General features: G+C 42.7%; 4 non-coding genes across 4 annotated transcripts; 2 read left to right on the forward strand and 2 right to left on the reverse strand.

The window, feature by feature from the left end:
* Window positions 1-7,403: 7,403 nt before the first annotated feature.
* trnal-cag (transfer RNA leucine (anticodon CAG)) lies at window positions 7,404-7,486 on the forward strand. The gene has a single exon. It is a non-coding gene; the product is annotated as a tRNA-Leu (tRNA).
* Window positions 7,487-18,566: 11,080 nt separating this feature from the next.
* On the forward strand, window positions 18,567-18,638 carry trnaw-cca (transfer RNA tryptophan (anticodon CCA)). The gene has a single exon. It is a non-coding gene; the product is annotated as a tRNA-Trp (tRNA).
* Window positions 18,639-19,299: 661 nt separating this feature from the next.
* Window positions 19,300-19,372, reverse strand: trnav-uac (transfer RNA valine (anticodon UAC)). Its single transcript has one exon. It is a non-coding gene; the product is annotated as a tRNA-Val (tRNA).
* A 5,986-nt stretch (window positions 19,373-25,358) lies between these two features.
* Window positions 25,359-25,446, reverse strand: trnap-cgg (transfer RNA proline (anticodon CGG)). The gene is given in 2 exon segments: window positions 25,359-25,394; window positions 25,411-25,446. It is a non-coding gene; the product is annotated as a tRNA-Pro (tRNA).
* Window positions 25,447-26,825: the final 1,379 nt, after the last annotated feature.

The raw sequence follows: 26,825 nt of genomic DNA on the forward strand, positions 1-26,825 counted from the left end.
GTCTATTTCCCGGTGTTTGCCTGTCTTTCTGGCTGTGTTTAACTCTGTGCGTGTGGAGCTGCAGGCTGATTTTGAATTAATAAGTGTGTTTGTGTATGTTTCTTGCAATAAATAAAAGTGGGAATCAGACTCTTCTCTCCCTGACACTGGGGAACGAGTGAGGCAGAATTCAGAGCAGGGTTCTGTTTATTGTGAAAAAGGGAACGCAATATGAGTTAATCAGCCTCCTACCAACGCGAAGAACAAGTGTGACCCTAACGTGATTTAAACACGCAATTTTCTGATGTGGAATTAGACGCGCTACCGTTGCGCCACGAGGTGAGGTAATAGAAGTTTGGACGTTTACCTTTATGAAAGTTTCTCATACACCGTTTCATTTATTTCAGATGACCAAATCCCCGCCCACTCCCACCGGGTGGCAGGCAGCCTCAGAAGCAGCCTTCACCTGTCCGAGGCAGCATGACTGCAGCAAATCCAATGACACACACCCGGCACCCAGAATCATCACATCACAGGAAAGGAAATGCTCAAAATGCACAACAGGACGGGCAGCATCTGAGAAAACGCGGAGACTTTCGGTGTGTGGACTTTGTTCAGGACTGCTAAGAGGACGGTGTGAAAATTTAAACTATGGATGTGTATAAATGGATGTCATGCTTCTTTATAAAGTGAGTGTTTATGTTATGTGTGCCATTTAAATTTATTTTGATTATTTTTACAACATGATATATCTTGTTATAAATATATATGATTGCATCTGTGACACTTATAAATACATTTGGCTGTAACTGTGTGGTGGTTATCATGAGATCTCTGTGTATCTGTGTTATGTATTTGTGTGTAATAAAAAATAAAACATAGAGGACTGAAGCCGATGGTTTCATTCTTCCCGTCGTTTAGCAGCAGGAAATTACTCGGCCATACAGGCGACTTTTTTTTGTCTTCATTCATGGGATGTGGGTGTCAATGGCAAGGTCAGCATTTATTGCCCATCGCTAATTGCTCTTGAGAAGGTGCTGGTGAGCCGCCTTCGTGAACTGCACCTTTCATTGACTGTGTCATTGACATTTTCTGGATGGAGAGAAACTATTTCCGCTGGTTGGGGATTCTAGGACTCGGGGGCACATTCCAAAAATTAGAGCCAGACCTTTCAGGAGTGAGAATAGAAAACATTTCTGCACACAAAGGATGGAAGAAGTTTGAAACTCGCTTCCCCGAACGGCAATTGATATTTGCTTAATTGCTAATTTTAAATCTGAGATCGATAGTTTTTTGCCAACAGAAGGTATGAAGGGATATGGGCAAAAGGCAGGTATATGGAGTGAGATCACAGATCAGCCATGATCTTATCAAATGGCGGAGCGGACTCGAGGGGCTGAATAGCCTACTTCTGTTCCGATGGTACATTGCCCCAAGTGTCTGTTCTCTCCATAGTTGTTGCCTTGTGTTTAAAGCATCTTTTCGTTTAAAGTTCGGTTTGGGGATGAGCCGGTGGGCTTCAAAACGTGCCGTGGATCGAGACCGGGTTGCTTTTTGCGTGAACAGCAAATCAACTGGGCGGAAAAATTAAATGCAGCTCAAGCAACAAATCAAATAGGAGTCAAACTGACAAATGTCAGAAGTGGGATTCGAACCCACGCCTCCAAAAGAGACTGCAACCGAAATGCAATGCCTCAGACCGCTCGGCTATCCTAATTGATAAATGGCGCTGTCATTCGCCACCTTTTCCACATTGAGACCCCCCCGGAGAAAGTTTCACTCACTCCAGTGCTTGGTCAGATAAATGCTGCTGGAAAGGCTCGTTGAGCGGGATGCCACCTCCCCGGGTTTTCCTGAGCCTATTGTACTTTATTCCTATTTAATCACGGCAATATCCGCAATCAGGAGCGAAAAAGAATTAAAAGCTGAATCACAGAGAGAGGGAAATCCATGTTACATCTACTAATGTTCCAAACAGATTTTCTTGCTGGTTTAGTGGTAAGGATTCACCGCTCTTATCGCTGTGTTCCGGTTTTAATTCCTGGTCAAGGCACCAACTTTTGAAAAGTTGTTGTATTAATCGCTTGAACTTACTCAAACTCTGTGGGAAGAGAAAAAAAAAACAATCATTGTTTCAATCGCCATTAATTAACCGATAACGTTATTTTGCAGAATGAAAGGCTACTGAGGGAAGTTGGAAAACTTTAATAATTTCTTTTGTGCGATGAACTTTTTATCCCTTCTCATTTTACACACTGTATTTTAAGGGCTCGGTTTAAAATGTTCAGTGCTCGTGAGAACACGAATTTGTGTTTCATTGAACAAAACCGGCTTTTTCACAGATGAAAAAAACATCTGCCCCAACATAATGTCCCCACCCAGGATCGAAGCGGGGACTTTTCACGTGTGAGGCGAACGTGATAACCACTACACTACGGAAACCGCTGTATTTTTTACCAGCCAGAAGTTCGAATAACTGCATTGATTCTCTTTCATAACTATTCAATTGATCGAAGTTGCACAAGGCAAAAAAGAAAAATGTTCATTTCAAAGTTATTAAGCTCCCAAATGTGGCCTGCCTTGTTTGGACAGGGGTTGACCCTGACGTCACAGCCTCAACAAAACATATTCTCAACATTTCCACTGGGAAAAGGAGGAGGCCATTCAGCCCCTTGAACCTGTTCCGCCCTTCAATTCGATCATGGATGATCTGTACCTCAAATCCATTTACCCGCCTTTGCTCCCGATCCCTCGATACCCTTACCCAACAAAAATCTATCGATCTCAGTCTTGAAAGCTTCAATTGACCCCCAGCATCCACAGCCTTTTGGGGGACAGAGTTCCAGACTTCTACTGCCCTTTGTGTAAAAAAGTGCTTCCTGATTTCGAACCTGATTGGCATGGTTCTAATTTTAAGGTTATGTCCCCCTCGTTCTTGATTCCCCAGAGGAAATTGATTATCTCTCTCTATTCTATCGAATTATTTAAACATATTAAACACCTCGCTCAGACCGCCTCTCAATCTTCCATACTCGAGGGAATACGAGCCCAGTCGATGCAGCCTGTCCTCATAATTAAATCTTTTTAGCCCCGGTAACGTTCTGGTGAATCTGCTCTGCACCCCCTCCAAGGCCAATCTATCCTTCCTGAGGTGCAGTGTCCAAAACTGAACGCAGTTACTTCAGACGCAGTCCAACCAGAGCTTTATATAACTGTAACATAACTTCCACTTCTTTATATTCCAGCCCACTGAGATAAAGGCTAACATTCCGTCAGCCTTTTAAATTATTTTTGGACCCGACCGTTAGCTTTTACTGATTTATGCAAATCAACCGTTAATTCTCTCTGCTTCTCCACAGTTCCTAGCTTCTTACCATTTGGAAAATATCCTGACCATAGGTCCAACGTGGATTACCCCACATTGAACTCCATCTGCCATAGTTTTACCCACTCACTTAATCTATCAATGTACCTTTGCAACTTTCCGCTCGCATCGACAATACTTACTGTACCACCTAACTTAGTGTCATCAGCAAACTTGGATATACGACTCTCTGTTCATTCATCTAAGTCATTGATAAATATGGTGACAAGCTGAGACCCCAGTTACAGATCCCTGGGGGACACCACTAGTCCCATGCTGCCAATTGGAGTATGTACCCATTATCCCTACTCTCTGTCTCCCATCTCCGAACCAATTCTCTACCCATGTCAATACTTTGCCTCAAGTTCCATGCGCTTTCATTTTTGCCATCAGTCACTTGTGTGGAAACTTATGAAATACCTGTTGGAATTCCATGTAAATAATATCATAGGAACATAGGAACAGGAGTAGGCCATTCAGCCCCTCGTGCCTGCTCCGCCGTTTGAGAAGATCATGGCTGATCTGTGATCTAACTCCATATACCCGCTTTTGGCCCATATCCCTTAATACATTTGATTGCCCAAAAAGCTATCTATCTCAGATTTAAATTTAGCAATTGAGCTAGTATCAATTGCCGTTTGTGGAAGTGAGTTCCAAACTTCTACCACTTCTGTGTGTAGAAATGTTTCTAATCTCGCTCCTGAAATTTCTGGCTCTAATTCTGCTCCCTACTCCGAGAATCCCCAACCAGCTGAAATAGCTTCTCTCTATCCACCCTATCCGTTCCCCTTAATATCTTATAAACTTCGATCAGATCACCCCTTAACCTTCTAAACTCCAGGGAATACAACACCAATTTGTGTAATCTATCCTCATAATTCAACCCTTGAAGCCCGGGTATCATTCTCGTAAACCTACGCTGCACTTCCTCCAAGGCTAATATGTCCTTCTGAAGGTGCGGTGCCCAGAACTGCTCACAGTACTCCAGATGCGGTTCAACCAGGGTTTTGTATAGCTGCAGCATAACTTCTGCCCCCTTGTACTCTAGTCATCTGGATATAAAGGCCAGCATTCCATTAGCCTTATTGATTATTTTCTGTACCTGTTCATGACACTTCAATGATCTATGTACGTGAACTCCTAGGTCCCTTTGGACATCCACTGTTTTTAACTTGTTTCCATTTAGAAAGTACCCTATTCTATCCTTTTTTGATCCAAAGTGGATGACCTCACATTTGTCAACATTGAATTCCATTTGCCGCAGTTTTGCCCATTCACCTAATCTATCAAATTCGCTTTTTAATTTTATGTTTTCATCTGCACTGCTTACAATGCCACCAATCTTTGTGTCATCGGCAAACTTACATATGAGACTTTCTATGCATTCATCTAAGTCGTTAATAACTATTGTGAATAATTGAGGCCCCCAAGACAGATCCCTGCGGGACTCCACTAGCCACATCCCTGTATACTGGTTACCGTGTTCAACTCAAATAATTATATGTAACTTTATTCCTTGTATACTTGCTGCCATGTTCAATTTAACAATTAACTGTAACATTATTCCCCGTATACTTATTGCCGTGATCAATTTAACAATTAACTGTAACTTTATTCCTTGTATACTGGTTACTATGTTCAATTTCACAATTAACTGTAACTTTATTCCCTGTATACTGGTAAACATGTCCAATGTAACCAATTAACTGTAACTTTATTCACAGTATGCTGGTTACCATGTTCAATTAAAAAAAATACTGTAACATTTTTCCGTGTATACTGGTTACCATGTTCAATTTAACAATTAACTGTAACTTTTGTTACCTGTATAATGGTTACCATTTCCAATTCCAGTAATTAATTGTAACTTTATTCCCTGTATACTGGTTACTGTGTTCAATTTAACTAATTAACTGTAACTTTATTCCTTGTATACTGGTTACTATGTTCAATTTAACAATTAACTGTAAATTTATTCCCTGTATACTGATTAACATGTCCAATTTAACTAATAAACTGTAACTTTATTCCCCGTATGCTGGTTACCATATTCAATTTCAAAATTTACTGTAACATTTTTCCATGTATACTGGTTACCATGTTCAATTTAACAATCAACTGTAACTTTTATTACCTGTCTAATGATTACCATTTCCAATTCCAATAATTAATGGTAACTTTATTCCCTGTATACTGGTTACCATGTCCAATTCAACTAAATATCTGCAACTTTCGTCCCTGTATACTGATTGCCATGATCAATTTAACAATTAGCTCGAACTTTATTCTCTGCTTATTGGTTGCCATGTCAATTGAACAAATACCTGTAACGTTATTCCCTGTAAACTGGTTACTATGTTCAATTTAAAAAATATCTGTAACATGTTTCAGTGTATCCTGGTTACCATGTTCAATTTAACTAATTAACTGTACCTTTATTTCCTGTCCACTGCTTACCATGTTGAATTGAACTGATTAATTGCAAATTTTTTCCCAGTATACTGGTTACCATGTTCAATTTATCAATTAAGTGCAACTTTATTGCCAGTATACTTTTTGCCATGTTCAAATTAACAATTAACTGTTATTTTATTTTCTGCGTACTCGTTGCCATATTCAACAGAACAATTAACTGTAACTTTATTCCCTTTATACTGGTTACCATGTTCTATTTAACTAATTAATTGTAACTTTCTTTCCTGCATACTAGTCATCGTGGTCAATTTAACAATTAACTGTAAAGTTATTCCCCGTATACTGGTTGCCATGTCCAATTTAAATAATTTACTGTACCTTTATTCCCTATTTACTAGATAGCATGTTCAATTGAACAATTATCTGTGACTTTAGTCACTGTACACTGGTTACCATGTTCAGGTTCGAAATCAGGAAGCACTTTTTCACACAAAGGGCAGTGGAAGTCTGGAACCATGTCCCCCAATAGGCTGTGGATGCTGGGGGTCAATTGAAGCTTTCAAGACTGAGATCGATCGATTTTTGTTGGGTTAGGGTATCGAGGGATAGGGAGCAAAGGCGGGTAAATGGATTTGAGGTGCAGATCATCTCGGATCTAATTGAAGGGCCGAACAGTTTCAAGGGGCAAAATGGCCTCCTCCTGTTCTCAATGGAAATGTTGAGAATATACTTTGTTGAGGCTGTGACGTCTGAGTCAAACCCTGCCCAGAGAGGCAGGCCACATTTGGGAGTTTAATAACTTTGAAATGAACATTTTTCCTTTGTGACTTGTGCAACTTCGATCAATTGAATAGTTAAGAATGATAATCAATGCAGTTATTATAACTTCTGGCTGTTAACCAAAGCAGATTTTTCCGTAGTGTAGTGGTTATCACATTCACTTCTAACGTGAAAAGTCCTGGTTCGATCCCGGGCGGAAGCATTATGTTGGGGCAGATTTTTTTCCCTCTGTGAAATAGCCGGTTTTGTAAAATTTAACACAAATTCGCGGTCACGAGCACTGAACATTTTAAACCGAGCCCTTAAAAATACAGTGTGTAAAATGAGAAGGGATAAAAAGTTCATCGCACAAAAGAAATTATTAAAGTTTTCCAACTTCCCTCAGCAGCCTTTCATTCTGCAAAATAACGTTATCGGTTCATTAATGGTGATGGAAACAATGATTGTTTTTTTTTTCTTCCCACAGACTTTGAGCAAGTTCATGCGACGAATATAACAAGTGATCGAAAACTACTCGTCTGACCGTGAATCGAGCCCGGGCCGCGGCGGTGAAAGCGCCGAATCCTAACCACTGGACCACCAGGAAACTCTGTTAGTTGGTTTATCCGATGCAATATGGATTTCCCTTTCTCTGTGATTCAGCTTTTAATTCTTTATTGCTCCTGATTGCGAATATTCCCGTGATTAAATAGGAATAAAGTAAAATAGGCTCAGGAAAACCCGGGGAGGTGGCAGCCCGCTCACCGAGTCTTTCCAGCAGCATTTCTCTCACAAAGCACTGGAGTGAGTGAAACTTTCTCTCGGGGGGGGGGGGGGGGGGGGGTCTTAATGTGCAAAGGGTGGCGAGTGACGCAATTATTTATCAGTCAGGATGGCCGAGCGGTCTAAGGCGCTGCGTTCAGGTCGCAGTCTCCTTTGGAGGCGTGGGTTCAAATCCCACTTCTGACAGCGGTTATTTTGACTCCAATTTTATTTTTCGCTCGAGCTGCAGTTGATTTTTCGGCCCAGTTGATTTGCTCTTCCCGCAACAAGCAACCCGGTCTCGATCCACGGCACGTTTTGACGCCCACCGGCTCATCCCTAAGCCGAGCTTTAAACGAACATATGCTTTAAACACAAGGCAACAACTATGGAGAGAAAAGACAGTTGGGGAAATGTACCACAGGAACAGGAGTAGGCCATTCAGCCCCTCGAGTCCGCTCCGCCATTTGATAAGATCAAGGCTGATATGTGATCAAACTCCATATACCTGCCTTTGGCCCATATCCCTTCATAACTTCTGTTGGCAAAAAGCTATCGATCTCAGATTTAAAATTAGCAATTAATCAAATATCAATTGCTATTAGGCGATGAGAGTTTCAAACTTCTTCCATCCTTTGTGTGTAGAAGTGTTTTCTAATCTCACTCCTGAAAGGTCTGGCTCTAATTTTTAGACTGTGCCCCCTACTCCTAGAATCCCCAACCAGCGGAAATAGTTTCTCTCTATCCAGAAAATGTCAATGACACAGTCAATGAAAGGTGCAGTTCACGAAGGCGGCTCACCAGCACCTTCTCAAGAGCAATTTGGGATGGGCAATAAATGCTGACCTCGCCATTGACACCCACATCCCATGAATGAAGACAAAAAATGTCGCCTGCATGGCCGAGTAATTTCCTGCTGCTAAACGACGGGAAGAATGAAACCATCGGCTTCAGTCCTTTGAACGAACTGTATACACTTGCCGTCGAGCTCAATCCCCACTTGGTCCTCTGCCCCGAATATCCACTGCATCAGAAAATCCTCCATAACATAGAATCACAGCATGGAAACATCATAGAAGGAGGCCATTCGGACCATCGTGGCTGTGTCAACTCCTTGAAAAGGCTATCCCATTTTACCCAATCTCTTTCCCTGTCCCCATAGCCCTGCAAAATTTTCCCCTTCAAGTATTTATCCAGTTCCCCTTTGAATGTTATTATTGAATCTGTTTCCACCACCCTTTCAGGCAGTGCATTCAGGCACTGCCTGAAAGGGTGGTGGAAACATGACAACTCGCTGCGTAAAAACATTCTCCTCATCTCACCTCTGTTGCCAATTACCTTAAATCTGTGTCCTCTTGTTATCATCCTTTCTGGCACTGGAAATAGTTCAACCTGATTTATTCTATCAAAACCGGTCATGATTTTGAACACCTCTGTTAAATCTCCCCTTAACCGTCTCTGCTCAAATGAGAACAACCCCAGCTTCTCCAGTCTCTCCACCTCACTGAAGTCCCTCATCCCTGGCACTATTCTAGTAAATCACCTCTGCACCTTCTCCAAGGCCTTGACATCCATCCTAAAGTGTGGTGGGCAGAATTGTGCGGTGGCCAGCTGGGGCCTAACCAGTGATTTATAAATGTTTAGCATAAGTCCCTTGCTTTTGTCCTCTGTGCCTCTATTAATAAAGTCAACGATTCCGGATATTTTTTTTTACAATCTATTCAACTTGTGCTGCCACCTTCAAAGATTTGTGTACGTATGCCCCCAGGTCTCTCTGTTCCTGCACCCCCTTTAAAATTGCACCATTTAGTTTAAAGGGCTGGCACAGGCACGATGGGTCGAATGGCCTCCTGTGTTTCTATGATGCTATGTTTTTGATTACACCTCTATGAAGCGCTTTGGGATATCCCCCAGACGTGGGAGTCAGCAGTTCACTTTCTCCCTTAAGACTTCCATCTACCCTGGGCTGGACTAAATAGATTTTTTCGTGGCGTAATGATTATCATGTTGGCCTCACACGCGAAAAACTCCCGGTTTAATCCCGGGTCAGAAACAATTTGCTGGAACTTGCTCCTCACAAACTTCCAGGCGCGAGCTTTCTCTCGTGTAAATTGGGCTGCAATCCTTTCACATTCAACAACGGCTGCACCAGATTCCTGGTCTCAAAACCAGTGAACAGTTTTGAGCAGTGCGTGAAATGAGAAGGGATGAAAGTTAGAAAAGTTAGCATAGTTTCGACGGTCACTCGGCAAACATGTTCGCATTTCATTCAGTGCGAAACAGAAAGTTGTGGGTTTATTAATGGTGATTAAAAGAATCATCTGAGAGACTTGAATTATTTTGTGTAATTAAGTGAACTGTTTTGTAAAAATAGATTCGCTGATCAGGAAGCGAACCCTGGCCGCAGCTATGAAAGCGACGAATCCAAACCACCAGCGATTTTGACTTGCAGCATTATCAGATTTAACGTGGACTTCCCTTTCTCAGTGTTTCAGCTTTTAATCATTTTTAGCTCCTGATTGCGGATATTCCCGTGATTAAATAGGAATAAAGTACAATAGGCTCAGGAGAACCCGGGGAGGTGGCATCCCGCTCACCGAGCCTTTCCAGCAGCATTTATCTTACCAAGCACTGGAGTGAGTGAAACTTTCTCCAGGGGTTGGGGGGGGGGGTCTCAATGTGGAAAGGGTGGCGAATGATGGAATTATTTATCAGCTAGGGTGGCCGAGCGGACTAAGGTGCTGCGTTCAGGTCGCAGTCTTCTGTGGAAGCGCGGGTTCGAATCCCACTTCTGACATTAGCTATTTTGACTCCTATTTTATTTAATGCGCGAGCTCCAGTTGATTTTTCGGCCCAGTTGATTTGCTCTTCCCGCAATAACAAACCCGATCTCAGTGCACGGCACGTTTTGACGCCCACCGGCTCATCCCGAAACCGAGCTTTAGACGAAAATATGCTGGAAACACAAGGCGATAATTCAACAACTATGGAGAGAACAGACTCTTGGGGATATGTACCATAGGAACAGTAGTCGGCCATTCAGCCCCTCGAGCCCGCTCCGCCATTTGATAAGATCATGGCTGATCTGTGATCTAACTTCATATACCTGCCTTTGGCCCATATCGCTTCACATCTTCGGTTGGCAAAAAGCTATCGATCTCAGATTTAAAATTAGCAATTAAGCAAATATCAATTCATAGAATCATAGAGGTTTACAACATGGAAACAGGCCCTTCGGCCCAACATGTCCATGTCGCCCAGCTTATAACACTAAGCTCGTCCCAATTGCCTGCATTTGGCCAATATCCCTCTATACACATCTTACCCATGTAATTGTCCAAATGCATTTTAAAGACAAAATTGTACCCGCCTCCACTACTGCCTCTGGCAGCTCGTTCCAGACACTCACCACCCTTTGAGTGAAAAAATTGCTCCTCTGGACCCTTTTGTATCTCTCCCCTCTCACCTTAAATCTATGCCCCCTCGTTATAGACTCCCCTACCTTTGGGGAAAGATTTTGACTATCTACCTTATCTATGCCCCTCTTTATTTTATAGACTTCTTTCAGATCATCCCTAAACCTCCTACTCTCCAGGGAGTAATTGCCATTAGGGGAAGAGAGTTCCAAGCTTCTTCCATCTTTTGTGTGTAGAAGTGTTTTCTAACCTCACTCCTGAAAGGTCTGGCTCTAATTTTTGGACTGTGCCCCCTAGTCCTAGAATCGCCAACCAGCGGAAATAGTTTCTCTCTATCCAGAAAATGACAATGACACAGTCAATGAAAGGTGCAGTTCACGAAGGCGCCCACCAGCACCTTCTCAAGAGCAATTAGGGATGGGCAATAAATGCTGACCTTGCCATTGACACCCACATCCCATGAATGAAGACAAAAAATGTCGCCTGCAAGGCCGAGTAATTTCCTGCTGCTAAACGACGGGAAGAATGAAACCATCGGCTTCAGTCCTTTGAACAAACTGTATACACTTGCCGTCGAGCTCAATCCCCACTTGGTCCTCTGCCCCGAATATTCACTGCATCAGAAAATCCTCCATAACATCGAATCACAGCATGGAAACATCATAGAAGGAGGCCATTCGGCCCATCGTGCTTGTCAAAATCTTTGAAAGAGCTATCCAATTAGACCCGCTCCCCTTCCCTTTCCCCATAGCCCTGCAAAACTTTCCTCTTCAAGTATTTATCCAGTTCCCCTTTGAATGTTATTATTGAATCTGTTTCCACCACCCTTTCAGGCAGTGCATTCCAGATCATGACAACTCGCTGCTTAAAAACATTCTCCTCATCTCACCTCTGTTGCCAATTAACTTATATCTGTGTCCTCTGGTTACCATCCTTTCTGGCACTGGAAATAGTTTCTCCTCATTTATTCTATCAAAACCGTTCATGATTTTGAACACCTCTGCTAAATCTCCCCTTAACCGTCTCTGCTCTCAGGAGAACAACCCCAGCTTCTCCAGTCTCTCCACCTCACTAAAGTCCCTCATTCCTGGCACCATTCTAGTAAATCACCTCTGCACCTTCTCCAAGGCCTTGACATCCTTCCTAAAGTGTGGTGGGCAGAATTGTGTGGTGGCCAGCTGGGGCCGAACCAGTGATTTATGAAGGTTCAGCAGACGTTCCTTGCATGAGTACTCTATGCCTCTATTAATAAAGTCAACGATTCCGGATATTTTTTTATCAGTCAGGTTGTCCGAGCTGACTAAGGCGCTGCGTTCAGGTCGTAGTTTCCTTTGGAGGCGTGGTTTCGAACCCCACTTCTAATATCGGTTATTTTGACTCCTATTTTATTTGTTGCTTGAGGTGCAGTTGATTTTTCGGCCCAGTTGATTTGCTCTTCCCGCAATTACCAACCCGGTCTCCATCCACGGCATGTTTTGACGCCCACCGGCTCATCCCTAAGCCATTGGAAGTAAATGCCTTTCATGACTGCTGCTTACAAATGTATTTACATGTATCTGTATTATTTATTCATTTATTGGTGTGTATATGATGTCAATGTATTTTCTGGATATTTATTTCTCTATGTCTTATTTTTTATTACACACAAATACATAACACAGATACACAGAGATATAATGATAACCACCACACAGTTACACCCAAATGTATTTATAAGTGTCACGGATGCAATCATATATATTTATAACAAGATATATCATATTGTAAAAATAATCAAAATAAATGTATAAATGGCACACATAACATAAACACTCACTTAATAAAGAAGCATGACATCCATTGTTTAAATTTTCACACCGTCCTGTTAGCAGTCCTGAACAAAGTCCACACACCGAAAGTCTCAGCGTTTCTTCAGATGCTGCCCGTCCTGTTCTGCATTTTGAGCAGTTCCTTTCCTGTGATGTGATGATTCTGGGTGCCGGGTGTGTGTAATTGGATATGCTGCAGTCGTGCTGCCGCGGACAGGTGAAGGCTGCTTCTGTGGCTGCCTGACACCCGGTGGGAGTGGGCGGGGATTTGGTAATCTGAAATAAATTCAACGGTGCATGAGAAGCTTTCATCAAGATCAACATCAAGGTCCCTGCCATTCGACCTCCAGGCGCAATAGCGGCGCGTCTGATTCAAGGCTGCGTGTTCAAATCACATCGGGGTCACGCTTGTTCTTAACGTTGGTCGGAGTCTGAATAATTCCGGAATTCATATTGCATTCCCCTTTTCACAATAAACAGAACCCTGCTCTGAATTCTGCCTCACTAGTTCCCCATTGTCAGGGAGAGAAGCGTCTGATTCCCTCATTTATTTATTGCAAGAAACACACACAAACACACTTATTAATTCAAAATCAGCCTGCAGCTCCACACGCACAGAAATGAACACAGCCAGAGAGACAGGCAAACACCGGGAAATAGACAAGCCGGTTTCTCAGAGAATTGCCTGTACCTCCACGGTCGAATGTAAGGTATTTTGTTGTTCGCTTTCAGTCCACACCTTGGAATTCAGGAGAATCTGGTGCATGGTTTGTCGGACAAGGCACGGGCGCGCTGGCCCGAATGGCCTGCTTCTGAGCTGTGTCCTTCTCCGATTCTGAACTCAGCCCCTCGCGGGGAGCCAGCAGCTGCCTCGTTGCAATAACAAACCAAATTAAGCTTTTTCAGCTCGACCCGGCCAGTTCAGTCGGTAAACCATGAGACTTTTAATCTCAGATTCGTGGGTTCGAGCCCCACGTTGTGCGAATTCTGTTTTAAACTTTCACGCTGCTTTCGCGAGTGAACCCTCCGCTTGCTTGACTGTCAGTGCAAGAGACGATTCTGTCAGTGTCGCCTCGTGTGCAATGGTCAAAACTTTAAACGGAGCAGAAGGTTATTTGGGGTTCAGATACACAAACCTCTCTGATGAGCCTGAGATTTTGTCAGAGGTTGCTGCCTCACCTGCATCTCTTGCTCTCTGACGAGGCACTTGCTCCAGTTACAATTTACAAACTAGGTGAGTTGGTGATCGGGTGCAGGAGAGCTGAGGAGAATTATTTTTACCCAGAAGGTGGAAGGAGTCTGGAACTGACTGCCTGAAAGGGTGCTGGAGGTAGAATCCCTCGTTACATTTAAATAATACTTGGATATGCACCTGAATTGGCGTAACCAAAAAGGCTCCGGACCGAGCGCTGGAAAGTAGGATTCGGCTGAGTGGCGCATTTTCGGCCGGCGCGGACATGATGGGCCGAATGGCCTCCTTCTGTGTTGAACATTTGCTGTGATTCTCCAAAATTGGCATTTGTCTTTTGTAACAGCAAGTCCTCTGATCAGGAATCGAACCAAGGCTATAACAGCAAGAATGCCGAATCCTAACCACGACACCACCAGAAAACACATGTCAGGTTTCGAAATATATCTGGGAGTGTTTGTATTAGGTTCAAATAATATTTCTGGTTTTGTGACTCTTTTTGTTGCAAATGTATTTACATACAACTGTATTATTTATTTATTTATTGGGGTGTATATATACTAAAGCTACTTTTGGCGCTGATAAGAGTCTGTATAATTCCGCAATTCATGCTTTAGTTGCGTTTTCACTGGTTCCCCAGTGTCGGGGAGGGAAGTGTCTGATGCGCTCTTTTATTTAATGTTACCAACAGAAGACAAACACTGGTATTCGTTCAAAATCAACCTGCAGGTGGACACACACACACATAGATAAACACAGCCAATGAAATGGACGTTATTTTGGGATTGATGCACATGGACACCCAGGGGCGAGTTTACTGCAATGACAGACAAGAGTGGTTGGGTTTCTCAGGCCCGGCTCGCTCAGTCGGTGGAACATAACACTCTTAATCTCAGAATCGTGGATTCGAGCTCCCCGTTGGGCGAATTCGCTTTTAAACTTTTAATGTTGCTTTCAGGGGTGAACCCAAGATCTGACTCCCCCCGACCTCCCGTGCAGTGTCACCGCGCACATTGTGGCCGCGCCCGGGCTGATTTCTCGCTCTCTCACCCGGGACCGCTGAGTCTGGTGGACCGTGATCACCAACTCACCCAGTTTGTAAATTTAAACCGGAACTGGTGTCTCGCAAAGCGCAAGAAAACTGGGGAAGGCTGCAACCTCTGACAAAATCTCATTCCCATTAGAGATTTGTGTATCTGAACCCCAAACACTTTCTTCACCTTTTAAAAATTTTGACATTCACTGCACAGGACGCAGCACCAAGAGGCTCGTCTCTTACACTCACAGTGATGCGTAGGGCCGTTTTCACTCGTAAAACAGCTATTGTCATATTGTGATATTGTCTTAGACTCCCTCACCAGCGGAAAGGGTTTGTCTATCTACCTTTCAAAATCATAAAAAGACTTCTATATTCCAGGGGATACAAGTATGTAACCGCTCCTCATAATTTAACCCTTCGTGCTCTGCTAACATTCTGGTGAATCTGAGCTGCGCTCCTTCCAAGGCCAATATACCCTTTTAGAGTAAAAGGGAATCAAACTTGAAATGAGCGTCACTGAGGATCAGTTTTCTCTCACTCAAAGTTATCTGTTTCGTGAATTAAAAGATGCAGCTTTTCAAGAATAAGGGAGCAGCCACTGTCGCCCTTTTTGGCACGAGAAAAAATCTCCTCCGTGGATGTTTATGGAGAGCAAGTTTCAAAACAATGTTTACACTCGGGAGCTTTTCGCATGTGAAGCAAACGCGATAACCACGACACTACGGAAAGCGCTGCTATCTCATTAAAAACAATGGGGAACTGACTTAGTCTCCTGTCTCTGTTCTGACTTGGAATGCGTTGCTTCTCCGTCCAGCAAAACTTAATATGTTACAACACAGAAGGAGATCATTCGGCCCATCGTGCCTGTGCTAGTTCTTTGAAAGAGCTATCCAAGATGTCTCACCACCATAAGCTTTTTCCTCATAAGCCCTGCAAATTGTTTTCCTTTTCAAGTATTTATCCAATCCCGTTTTGAAAATTACTATTGTCTTTCAGGCAGCGCATTCCAGATCATAACAACTCGCTGTGTAAATTGTGTTCCCTCATGTCGCCACAGGCTCTTTTGCCAATTACCTTAAATCTGTGTCCTTTGGTTACCGACCCTTCTGCAACTGAAAACAGTTTCTCCTTATTTGCTCTGTCAAAACCTTTCATTATTTTCAACAACTCTTTCAAATCTCCCCTTAATCTTCTGCGCTTTCAGGGGATAATCCCAGATTCTACAGTCTCACCACATAACTAAAGTGCCTCATCCCTGTTACCATTCCAGTAAATCTCCTCTGCACCCTCTACAAGGCCTTGACATCTTTCCTAAAGTGCGGTGCTCAGAATTGAATACAATGCTCCAGCTGCAGTCTAACCAGTGTTTTATAAACGTTTAGCATAACTGTGCTGCTTTTGTACTCTATGCCTCTATTATTAAAGTCCATTTCACCAGGCTTTCTATGTCCTCCTGAAGTCTGATACGATCCACCACATTGTTTACTACATTCCCGAGATTCGTGTCATCTGCAATCTTTCAAATTATACCCTGTATACTCATGTCCAGGTCATTAATGTATGTATCAAAAATGAAAACGTTTTGCAGTGTGACTTGTGTGATTTTAAACCTAATTTATACAACATCTTCTCATAATTTAACTTATTGCACCCTGGTAATAATCTGGTGAATTTTTGCTGCCATCCTTCCAAGGCCAATATATCCTTTCAGATTAAAAGGGTATAAACTTGAAATAAGCCTCACTGTGGATCAGTGTTCGCTCATTCAAAGTTATCTGTTGAGTGAAATAAAAGAAAGCGCTTTTAAAGAATAAGGAAGCATCCACTATCGCCCATTTTGACAAGTCTATTTTGTGGCACTTTATCAACCGTCTTTTGAAAGGCCATTTACACAACATCAACCACATTGCCCTCATCAGCCCTCTCTGTCAATTCATCACGAAACTCAATCACGATTTGCCTTTAATAAATCCAAAGTGGCTTTCCTTTCCAAATGACTATTAATTTTGTCCCAGATTATCATTTCTAAAACCTTCCCACCATCGTGGTGAAACTGACTGGCCTCTCGTTGTTGGGTTTATCCTTACACCCTTTTTTGAACAAGGGTGTAACATCTGCAATTCTCCAGTTCTGTGGCAGCAAACCCTGTATCTAAGGAGGATTGAAAGATTATGGCCAGGACCTCTGCAATTTACACCCTTACTTCCCTCAGCAACCTAGCATGCATCCCATTCGGACCAGGTGACTTATCTACTTTAAGTACAGCCAGCCTTTCTACGATCTCCTCTTTATCAATTTTCACCCCATCCAGTATCTCAACTACCTCCCCATTTAATGTGATTTACTGTGATTAGGCAGCATTTTCTACCTCGGTAAAGACAGATGCAAAATACTCATTTAGAACCTCAGCCATGCCCTGTGCCTTCATGTGTAGATCTCCTTTTTGGTCCCTAATCGTTCTTACCCCTCCTCTCACTACCAGTTTGCTATTTATATGCCTATAGACGACTTGTAATGACTTGATGAAGGGATCGAGTGTAATGTCTCCAGGTTTGTTGAAGATACAAATCTAGGTGGGAAAGTAAGCTGTGAAGAGGACACAAAGAGTCTACAAAGGGATACAGACAGGTTAAGCTTGTGGGCAAGAATGTGGCAGATGGAGTATAATGTGGGGAAATGTAAGGTTATTCACTTTGGTAGGAAGAACAGAGAACTGAATATTTTTGAAATGGTGAGAAACTATGAAATGTTGATGTCCAGAGAAACTTGAGTGCCTGGACACCTGAACTCCAGGTTGTGCTCACCTAGTATAATCATCCAAAACCTGATGACGGAGAAAGTCTAAAAAAAACTAAGACAATAAACAACCCTTGGTGGTTTCTGAGAGTCAGCAAAGTGGGATGGTTTACGACCATGAGTTAAGATCAGTGGTGCTTACGTACAGAACAATGCAGCCGAATCGTATAAAGATAGGGCATGCTCCCTTCTCAGATGTTAGAGCTCTCAATGGGGGATAGTCAGAAGTCCATTTCCACAGGCAGTCCGCAAAGGTCAGGTCTGATCTACCTGGATTCGCAGACAGTCCAGGTTGTGTTGATTGCTTGTCATTAATGTAATCTGTAGACAGTTGTATTATAATAATAATACTGTTGAATGTAATGTTGAAGACACCTGTCGTGCAACTCTGTTGTAATCAGTCTATTAAAATTGCTATTTTGTAACCACTCGGGCTAATTTCAAGCGGAAGTTATTGTTGATGGATTAACAACCCATAGTTGCGACAGTAACGGGAGAAATCCGCAAACAAACATTCACTTTAAATAGAAGCATCACACCCATAATTTATATTTTCACACGTTCATTTTTGCAGTTCTCACCAAAGTCCAAACATCGAAAGTCCACGTGTTTTTCAGAAGATTCCCATCCTGTTATGTATTTTGAGCAGTTTCCTACATGTATAAACATCACACCCATAGTTTATATTTTCACACGTTCTTTTTTGCAGTTCTAATCGAAGTCTAAACACGGAAAGTCTAAATGTTTTTCAGAAGATCCCCTCCTGTTATGTACCTTGAGCAGTTTCCCACATCCATTTCCTGTGATGTGATAATTCTGGGTGCAGGATGAATGGAATTGGATTTGCTGCAGTCCGCTGACAGCAGGCGATGGAAGCGAGCGCCATGCTGCCGCTGACAGGTGACGGCGACTTCTGATGCTGCCTGACATCCGGTGGGAGTGGGCGGGGATTTGAAAGCCAACCCATTCCACCAATCTCGGAGCTCGAAAGCGGTGCTTGACAAACATTGATAGAAACAAACACGCAATGTAGCATCCAGGCCTCGTGGCGCAACGGTAGCGCGTTTGACTCCAGATCAGAAGGTTGCGTGTTCAAATCACGTCGGGGTCGCAGTTTTTTCCCTGAGAGCCGGTTTGAACAATTCTGCAATTCAAGTTTTCTTTGCGTCTTCACAATTAACAGAACCCTGCTCCAAAGTCTGCCTCTGGCCGGGAGGGAAGCACCTGATGACCTCATTTCTTTAATGCAAATAACAGAAGACAAACACACATCTTCGTTCAAAAACCACCCTGCAGGTGGACACATAGTGAGATAAACACAGGGCAGAGATGCAGACAGTATCCGGAAACATCGGGAAATAGACAAGAGAAATAGATTGAGCGCTTTGTTATCAGAAAATTGTCTGAACCTCCACGGTCAATGAAAGGGCTTTTGTTGGCCGGTTTCCCATTGCACCGGAGAATTCGGGAGAACTTGGTGGATGGTTGGTTCGTATTCCCTTGTCCCCCACCATTGGAAAAGATTTGTCCATCCCACCCGACTAACTCCTTTCAAAAGCCACTATTTCCAAAGCCAATATATCCTTCCAGTTGAGAAGGGAATAAAACTTGAAAAGAGCGTCACTGTGGATCAGTTTTCTCTCACTCAAAATTATCTGTTTAATGCAGTAAAATATGCAGGTGACAAAGAATACGGCAACAGCCACTGTCTCCCTTTTTGGCAGGAGAAGAAAATCGATCTGTCTGTTTGTGGAGACCAAGTTCCAACATAATGTTTCCGCCCAGGATCGAACTGGGGACCTTTCGCGTGTAAAGCGAACGTGATAACCACTACACTACGGAAACCGATGGTATGGCATGTAACACAATGGGTAGCTGAATGGTGTGCTCTCTCTGCTCGTACTTGGAATGTGTTCTTTCCATTGCAGCTGGAGACACAGACAGTGGCTGCTCCCCCTTATCTTTAAAAACTCTCAGGGTAGTGGGTTTGAGCCCCACGTTGGGCGAGTACCGTTTTAAACTTTCATGCTGCTTCCACCCGCCCCCCTCCGTCTCACCGCACACGATGGGGCCACGCCCGGGCTGAATCTCTCCAATCAGGTTTCCGCCCCTGTCGCAGCATGAAATGGTCCTTATCAAAGTCACAAATGATGCCCTATGTGATTACCAGCATGATAAACTATCCCTCCTCATCCTTCTCAAATATAATATCTCACCGTGCTGTTATGCTGTTAGACTACTTTCATCTCTCTGCTCTTATTTGGAATGTGTTGCTTTTCCATCTGACAAAACTTAGTATCATGTTAGTCCACAAGAGGAGATCATTCGGCCCATCGTGCCTGTGCCGGGTCAAACACACGTATTCGTTCAAAATAAGTTCAGAGACAGATTGAGAGGTTTTTTTATCAGAAAATTGCCTGAACCCCCACAGTCTACAGCTTTCCTCCTCGCTATCAACCACACGGCCTACTTTTATGTCAACCGCAAATTTCTCAATCATGCCCCCTACGCTTAAGTCCAAATCGTTAATGTATACCACAAAAAGCAAAGGACCAAGTACCGAGCCCTGCGACACCCCACTGGAAACAGCCTTCCAGCCGCAAAAACACCCGTTGACCATTACCCTTTGCTTTCTACCACTCAGCTAATTTTGGATCCAATAAGCCACATTCCCTTGGATCCCGTGGGCCTTTACTTTTTCGACCAATCTGCCATGTGGGAATTTTTCAAAAGCCTTGCTACAATCCATGTAGACTACATCAATTGCGCTACCCTCATCGATCCTCCTTGTCATCTCCTCGAAAAATTCAATCAGGTTAGTTGGACACAACCTCCCCTCAACAAATCCATGCTGACTGCCCTTGATTGGTCCTTGCCTTTCGAAGTGACAGTTGATCCTGTTCCTCATTTGAAATGGAGTCTTTCTCCTGCTTGCTGCAATAATAGATAAGGCGGTTATTGGTACTCAGGTCTGGCGAGATCAGTTGATAGAACATGAGACTATTAATCTCAGGATCGTGGGTTCGAGCCCCACATTAGGTGAGGACTATTTTTAAGTTTCATGCTGCTATCACTGGCCAACAGTGCAGAAATAATGCAGAATAAAACACGGTATCGGTAGTCAGAATGGCCGAGCGGTCTAAGGCGCTGCGTTCAGGTCGCAGTCTCTTCTGGATTCTGACATTGCTGATTTTTACCAAGACGTGGAAATATTTTATTTGTGGATTGGGCTGCAGCTGATTTTTCTGCCAAGTTTATTTGCTCCTCCCACAAAAGCAACTGGCTTTGTCATGCATATGTGACTTGAGAAGTTTTGAATGGTGAAATGTTTGACATATTAATGACCGGGACAAATAAATAGAACAGCAGTGGGAAACATTTCAAACGATGATCGATAGAGTCCAGGAGAAATATATCCCACGACAAAGCAAGAAAAAACTAGCCAGAAATGATACAACAGGGATGAATAAAGAAATAAGGACAAAATTGAAACTGAAGAAAAAGGCACACACGAGACAATAAAGGAGAGAGGGGAATGTGAAAAGACTGGGAAAGAAGTCTAAAGAAATATTGGAAAGGCAAAAAGGAATATCAAAAAAGCGAAGTATTCTGGACACATCAACAGCCAAAGAAAATTTAGGATTGGAATAGGGCCACTAAGGGATACACACGACAAACTCACAGGCAATGACAGCGAAATGGCCGAAATATTAAATAATCACTTTGCTTCACTATTTACCAGGGAGATTAATATTGTGGGCATGACAGGAGAAGAAGAGATCAAAAAAATATAAAGACATTTAAGATCGAAAGGGGGGAGATAATTGATAAACTAATCAAAGCTAGAGAGGAAGTTTCCTGTTAGGAGCCGAACCACAGTTTCATACCGCTCAGCCACGCTAATTTCCGTATTACTGTTCAGGAGCTCAGTTCACAGGGACACGATTACTGCGCTCCATTAAGAGAGGCTTAGTGACAGGTGGAAATTGACCTATTAATAGGATCATAGAATAAGGCAGCGCCATTCGGATGCCATTCGGCCCATCGTGCCAGTGCCAGCTCTCTGAAAGTGCTGTCCAGTTAGTCCCACTCGCCTGCTGTTTCCCCATAGACCAGAAAAAGTTTCCATCCAAGCTTTTATCCAATTCCCTTTTGAAAACTGTGAGTTAAGAAAAACAATATTGAAAGGGGTGCTGGGGCCTCTGCAGCGTCGATGTAGAGTGTGTGATGATTGAAGTTATCAAGATGGTTGCTTTATACATGGTATGTTGTGCAATCATCCTGAAAAATCTTCAATATCCAATACAAATTAATTTGCAAACCTGAAGGACAAACACTGGAAAACAAGTCACGAGTGAACGCAAATCATCTGGGACCCGTTTTCAGCCTCACCGCACTTTAAATAAAGTGAAATAACTTTGCATTGAAAAGATTTGGAACTTGCATCTGTGCCTTTATCTGTTCCATTTCTTAAAGTTGCTGGCGTCTGATGATGAACACGCCTCTGCTCACTCTATTGAACAAGAAAGGAGGTGTTTGACGTTGACGGGACCTGTTGGTTCTGAGCTCATTCTTTACATTGAGTGGGTTCGCGTCCTTCAACTTTAGCCCAGCGGTGAACTTCGCAGCAAACAAGTTCGACACCGTCTCACCGCGGACGCTGACTGCTATGTTTATTGTAAACAATTTTACAACACCAAGTTATAGTCCAGCAATTTTATTTTAAATTCACAAGCTTTCGGAGGCTTCCTCCTTCCTCAGGTGAACGTTTGTTGGAAATGACAAACGTTTCCAACAAACGTTCACCTGAGGAAGGAGGAAGCCTCCGAAAGCTTGTGAATTTAAAATAAAATTGCTGGACTATAACTTGGTGTTGTAAAATTGTTTACAATTGTCAACCCCAGTCCATCACCGGCATCTCCACATCATGCCATGTTTATTGTTATTTCTTTCAGCCCTAAATAAATAGTGACCGTGATTTTAAATTTGCACTCAGTGATTTTTAGGTAGTCTCCTTTCAGTGTTTCAAATGCGACCCCTAATTTATGATAGTCCGGCCATTTCACCAGCCGTGTTGAAAACAAAACATGTCTCTGCTTTTCGCGTCTTTTTTCGAAAGGCAAAAAATATATTTCCCGTGACCTCTGAAGGATGGACAAGTACAGTTCAGAAAGCAGAAGCAAGTTCACCGAGCTTAAATCGTCTGACCACGTTCAAGGCGATATATACAGATATATATATATATGTACAAGTCGTTGCTGTCTGTTTCTGTGGTTGTCCTTTTTCTGTGTGTGTCCATCTGCAGGTCGATTTTGAATCAATACCAGTATTCGTGTCAGTTTGTTGCATGAAATAAATGAGGGTATCAGGCGCTCCCCTCCCTGCCACTGGGTCGGGACTGAGTCAGGGTTTAGACCAAACTTCTGTTTTGTTTTGTGTGAAAAAGCAATTAAAACCTTCATTCGGGAATTATCCAGTCTCATGTGAGCGGTGAAAGAAACAGTGACCCCGATGTGAAGTGAACACGCAGCCTTTTGATCTGGAGTCAGACCTTTGCGCCACGCACTCTGAAGACAGGATCCTGGATGTTATTATATTTTTTGAATGTTTCTCAAACACCGTTTCATATATTGGTTAAATAGATCGGGCTTATCAAATCTCCGCCAGATCCCACCGGGTGTGAGACAGTATTGGAAGCAGCCTTCACCCCCAATATCACGCTGGCATTCATCGCCTGCTCCCAGCGGACTGCATGAACAGGGCTGGGAGATATGGACTTTGTTCACATCATTCAGCAATGTGAATCGTTAAATATTTAATCATTTTTAATGGGGACAAGGTTTCAAAATGTTCCCGCCCGGTTTCGAACCGGGGACTTTTCACGTGCTCGGCAAACGTGATAACCACTACACTACGGAAAACTGATGTTGCAAGCTCTGTGATATGGATATCACCCCTCAGCCAAACTAATTTCCGTATTACTGTCCAGGAGCTCATTTCACAGGGATACATTTACTGCGCTGTATTTCGGAAGGCTGCAGAGAAGGATCGGTAGCGATGGTCAGGCAGGGAATCCCAGAGCATCGCGCCCACACAAACATTTCACTGTTTTTTTCATGTACCTGTTATCCGACCGCAGTTTAAACTATTGCGAATGGCATGCTCAGATGATATTGTTCATTGAGTGTTTTCTTGCTCGAAACATCAGCCTTTACGGTTAACAGCCGAACGCGCTAACCGATTGCGCCACAGAGACCAACCGGTGTGGTTTCTTGCAATATACACGAAAGCAGCGTGTCACCTGGTCAAAGTTTCATGTTGCAGCCACAGAAATGTAGTTGTCCATTATCAGTGTTACTTTTCCAGAAATAAAGGAAGGAACATTGTTTGTGGAAACATGGAAACGGTCTGATCTCGCTCACAGCATCGATATCACCGCCAACCAGCTCTCCTGCAAACGGCGCGTGAATCGCTGCTTTGTCTGTTACTTATTAGCACTGCGGGAGAGCATTCGTCACACGGATTGCAGCGGTTCAACAAGGCGGCTCACCACCACCTTCTCAAGGGTAATTAGGGATGGGCAATAAATGACCCCCTCGCCAGCGACACCCACATCCCATTAACGAATAAAAAAAAATATTAATTTCAGATTCTGCATCAGTTTGAGGTGCTGTATTGGATTAAGCTGTTGTATTTGTTTGAGGTACTTTATTGCTTTGAGATACTGTATTAGATTGAGATGCTGTATGAGTTTGAGGTATTAATTTATGTTACAGGTTCTGTATCGGTTTGAGGTACTGTATTAGTTTAAGGTGTTGTATTTGATTGAGGTACTGTATTAGTTTGAGGTACTTTATTAGTTTGAGATGATGTATTAGCTTGAGGTATTATATTAGTTTTAGATTCTCTATCCGTTTCAGGTATTGTATTAGCTTGAGGTACCGTATTAGTTTGAGGTACTGTTTTAATTTGAGAAGCTCTATCAGTTTGAGGTGTTATATTAGTTTGGGGTATCTGTATTGTAAGGAAAGAGTTAGTCTTTATATTGAATTAATATTAACCTTTACCATTTGCCTCTTAAGTAAGGAAGTATAAATCTCTGTTGGGAGAATGAAACTACAATCATAAGTCAGATTTGCTTCATTTTATATGCATGCATATGTTTAATATAGAGACGAGTAGATTCTGAAGTCCAGAAACTCTTGGATCGGAGCTGATATCATAATACTCATAAGTTTTATTATCCTTTTGATATAAACAATTCTCTGACAATCATAACAAGGCCTTTAAATCATTCAGAGCTGGTGTGTATGTGTGTCAGACAGCATTGTGTGCTGTTCGTCTTACCAGCTTCACAGCGAAGCAGGAGAGGTGTGAGATATGTATGATTGCTACGTATCATTCCAAGCTGACGCAGCGGGAAAGGGCTGCACTGGTGAGAGATAAACACCATTCTGCTTTCTGGTCAATGGGCAAGGCCATATGTTTTAACTAACAAGTTCAAAAGTTATAGTTATAATTAATGCCTAAAGCAGAACACCTGGCTGTGTGGAAGGAGCCTGTTTGCACCACAAGGCTGCATCTAGTGGAGGAGTGTAGTTCGGTGATGAGGGAAGTGATACTCTGATGACATCGAAAATTCTGGAAACCCTCAGCAGGTCAGGCAGAATCTGTGGAGAGAGTAACAGAGTTAATGTTTCAGGTCAATGACCTTTCATCAGAACCACGTTGGGCAGTTGTGTTTGGTAATAGTATGAAACATTGGAATTGTTTCACTCATGTGGGGTGATTTGGGGACTTTTCTGTCTTTGGAAGTTGAAGAGTAAAATAAGGGCTCGTCCGGGATTTGAACCCGGGACCTCTCACATATTTGGACAGACAACCCCGAAGCGAGAATCATACCCCTAGACCAACGAGCCCGTTGACAAAACCCAATGCATTAAAGAGCCAGCCGTCGTAAAACCCTTTTTGTTGGCTATCCTTGATAAGCAATTATGAGGACAGGTTGCAAAGACCAGACTTGCATTCCCTTGAGTGCAGAATATTAAGGGGTGATCTAATTGAGGTGTTTGGATTATTAAAGGATTTGACAGGGCAGATAGAGACTATTTCCTCTGGTGGGGAGAGTCCAGAACAAGGGGGCATAACCTTAAAATTAGAGCTGGGCCGTTCAGGTTTGATGTCAGGAATCACTTCTTCACACAAAGGGGAGTGGAATTCTGGAACTCTCTCCCTCAAAAAGCAGTTGAGGCTGGGGGTCAATTGAACATTTCAAAACTGAGATTGATACATTTTGGGGCTAATTCGGGAGTTTAATGACTTTGACATTTTTTCCCTGTGACTTGGAGAGTTTCGATCGATGAAATATTCGTGAAAAGAGTCAGTGCAAAGAGAGTCAACAGTTCATGTTTTCCCGAGACACTTCCTTCAGAGCTAAGAACGAAAAGTTTGTCATTTCCATAGTGCAGCAGTTATCATGTTCACCAGTTACACGCAGAAAGTCCCCGATTTAACCTCGGAGGGAAGCATGTTGTTGGGACTTGCTCCCCATAAGCCTTCAGGGTCGAGTTTGTTCATGCATGAAAGGGGCTACAAACCTTTTTAAATTTAACAACGGCTACACCAGATTCCTGGTATAATAAGCAGAAAACACTTTTAAGCAGACTCCTAAAATACAGTATGTAAAACGGGAAGGGATAAAAGTTCATGACATACAAAACACAAAGATTTATTGACGTTTTAATTGTCACTTGGCAAACAAGTTAGCATTTCCTTCAGTGTGCAACAGAACGTATTAATGGCGATTAAAAAAACATTAAATGTCTCACAGACTTGAATTATTTTTGTGCAATGAACTATTCCCAACCACAAGGGAACACTGCATCAAACATATATATTTAAGTATATAATAAGTATATATAATATATATATATATAATCTATGCCATCAGTAGACCTCGTGGTGAAACGGTAGCGCGTCTGACTCTGGATTCTGAAGGCTGCGTATTTAAATCATGTCGAAATCACTACTTCTTATACCATTAATATCAGCCTGGATAATTTCGGAATCACTGCTTTTTAATAATAAACGAAACTTTGCTCACTAGTTCATTGTTCATTGCTCCCTGTCATTGATAATTGAAATGAAATATTAATCTAGCTAAGCCGGAGAACAAAATATTAAACAAGCGAAACAAATACTGAGCAAAATTATTTGCAATGTTTGGGGGGAAGTGCAGCTGAAAAGCAGAAGATCTGAATGGAATGATCAATGATTGAGCGGAATACATTGCTCGACT

Source organism: Heptranchias perlo, unplaced genomic scaffold (genome assembly GCF_035084215.1).
Source record: "Heptranchias perlo isolate sHepPer1 unplaced genomic scaffold, sHepPer1.hap1 HAP1_SCAFFOLD_50, whole genome shotgun sequence".
In the NCBI taxonomy this organism is placed as follows: domain Eukaryota; kingdom Metazoa; phylum Chordata; class Chondrichthyes; order Hexanchiformes; family Hexanchidae; genus Heptranchias; species Heptranchias perlo.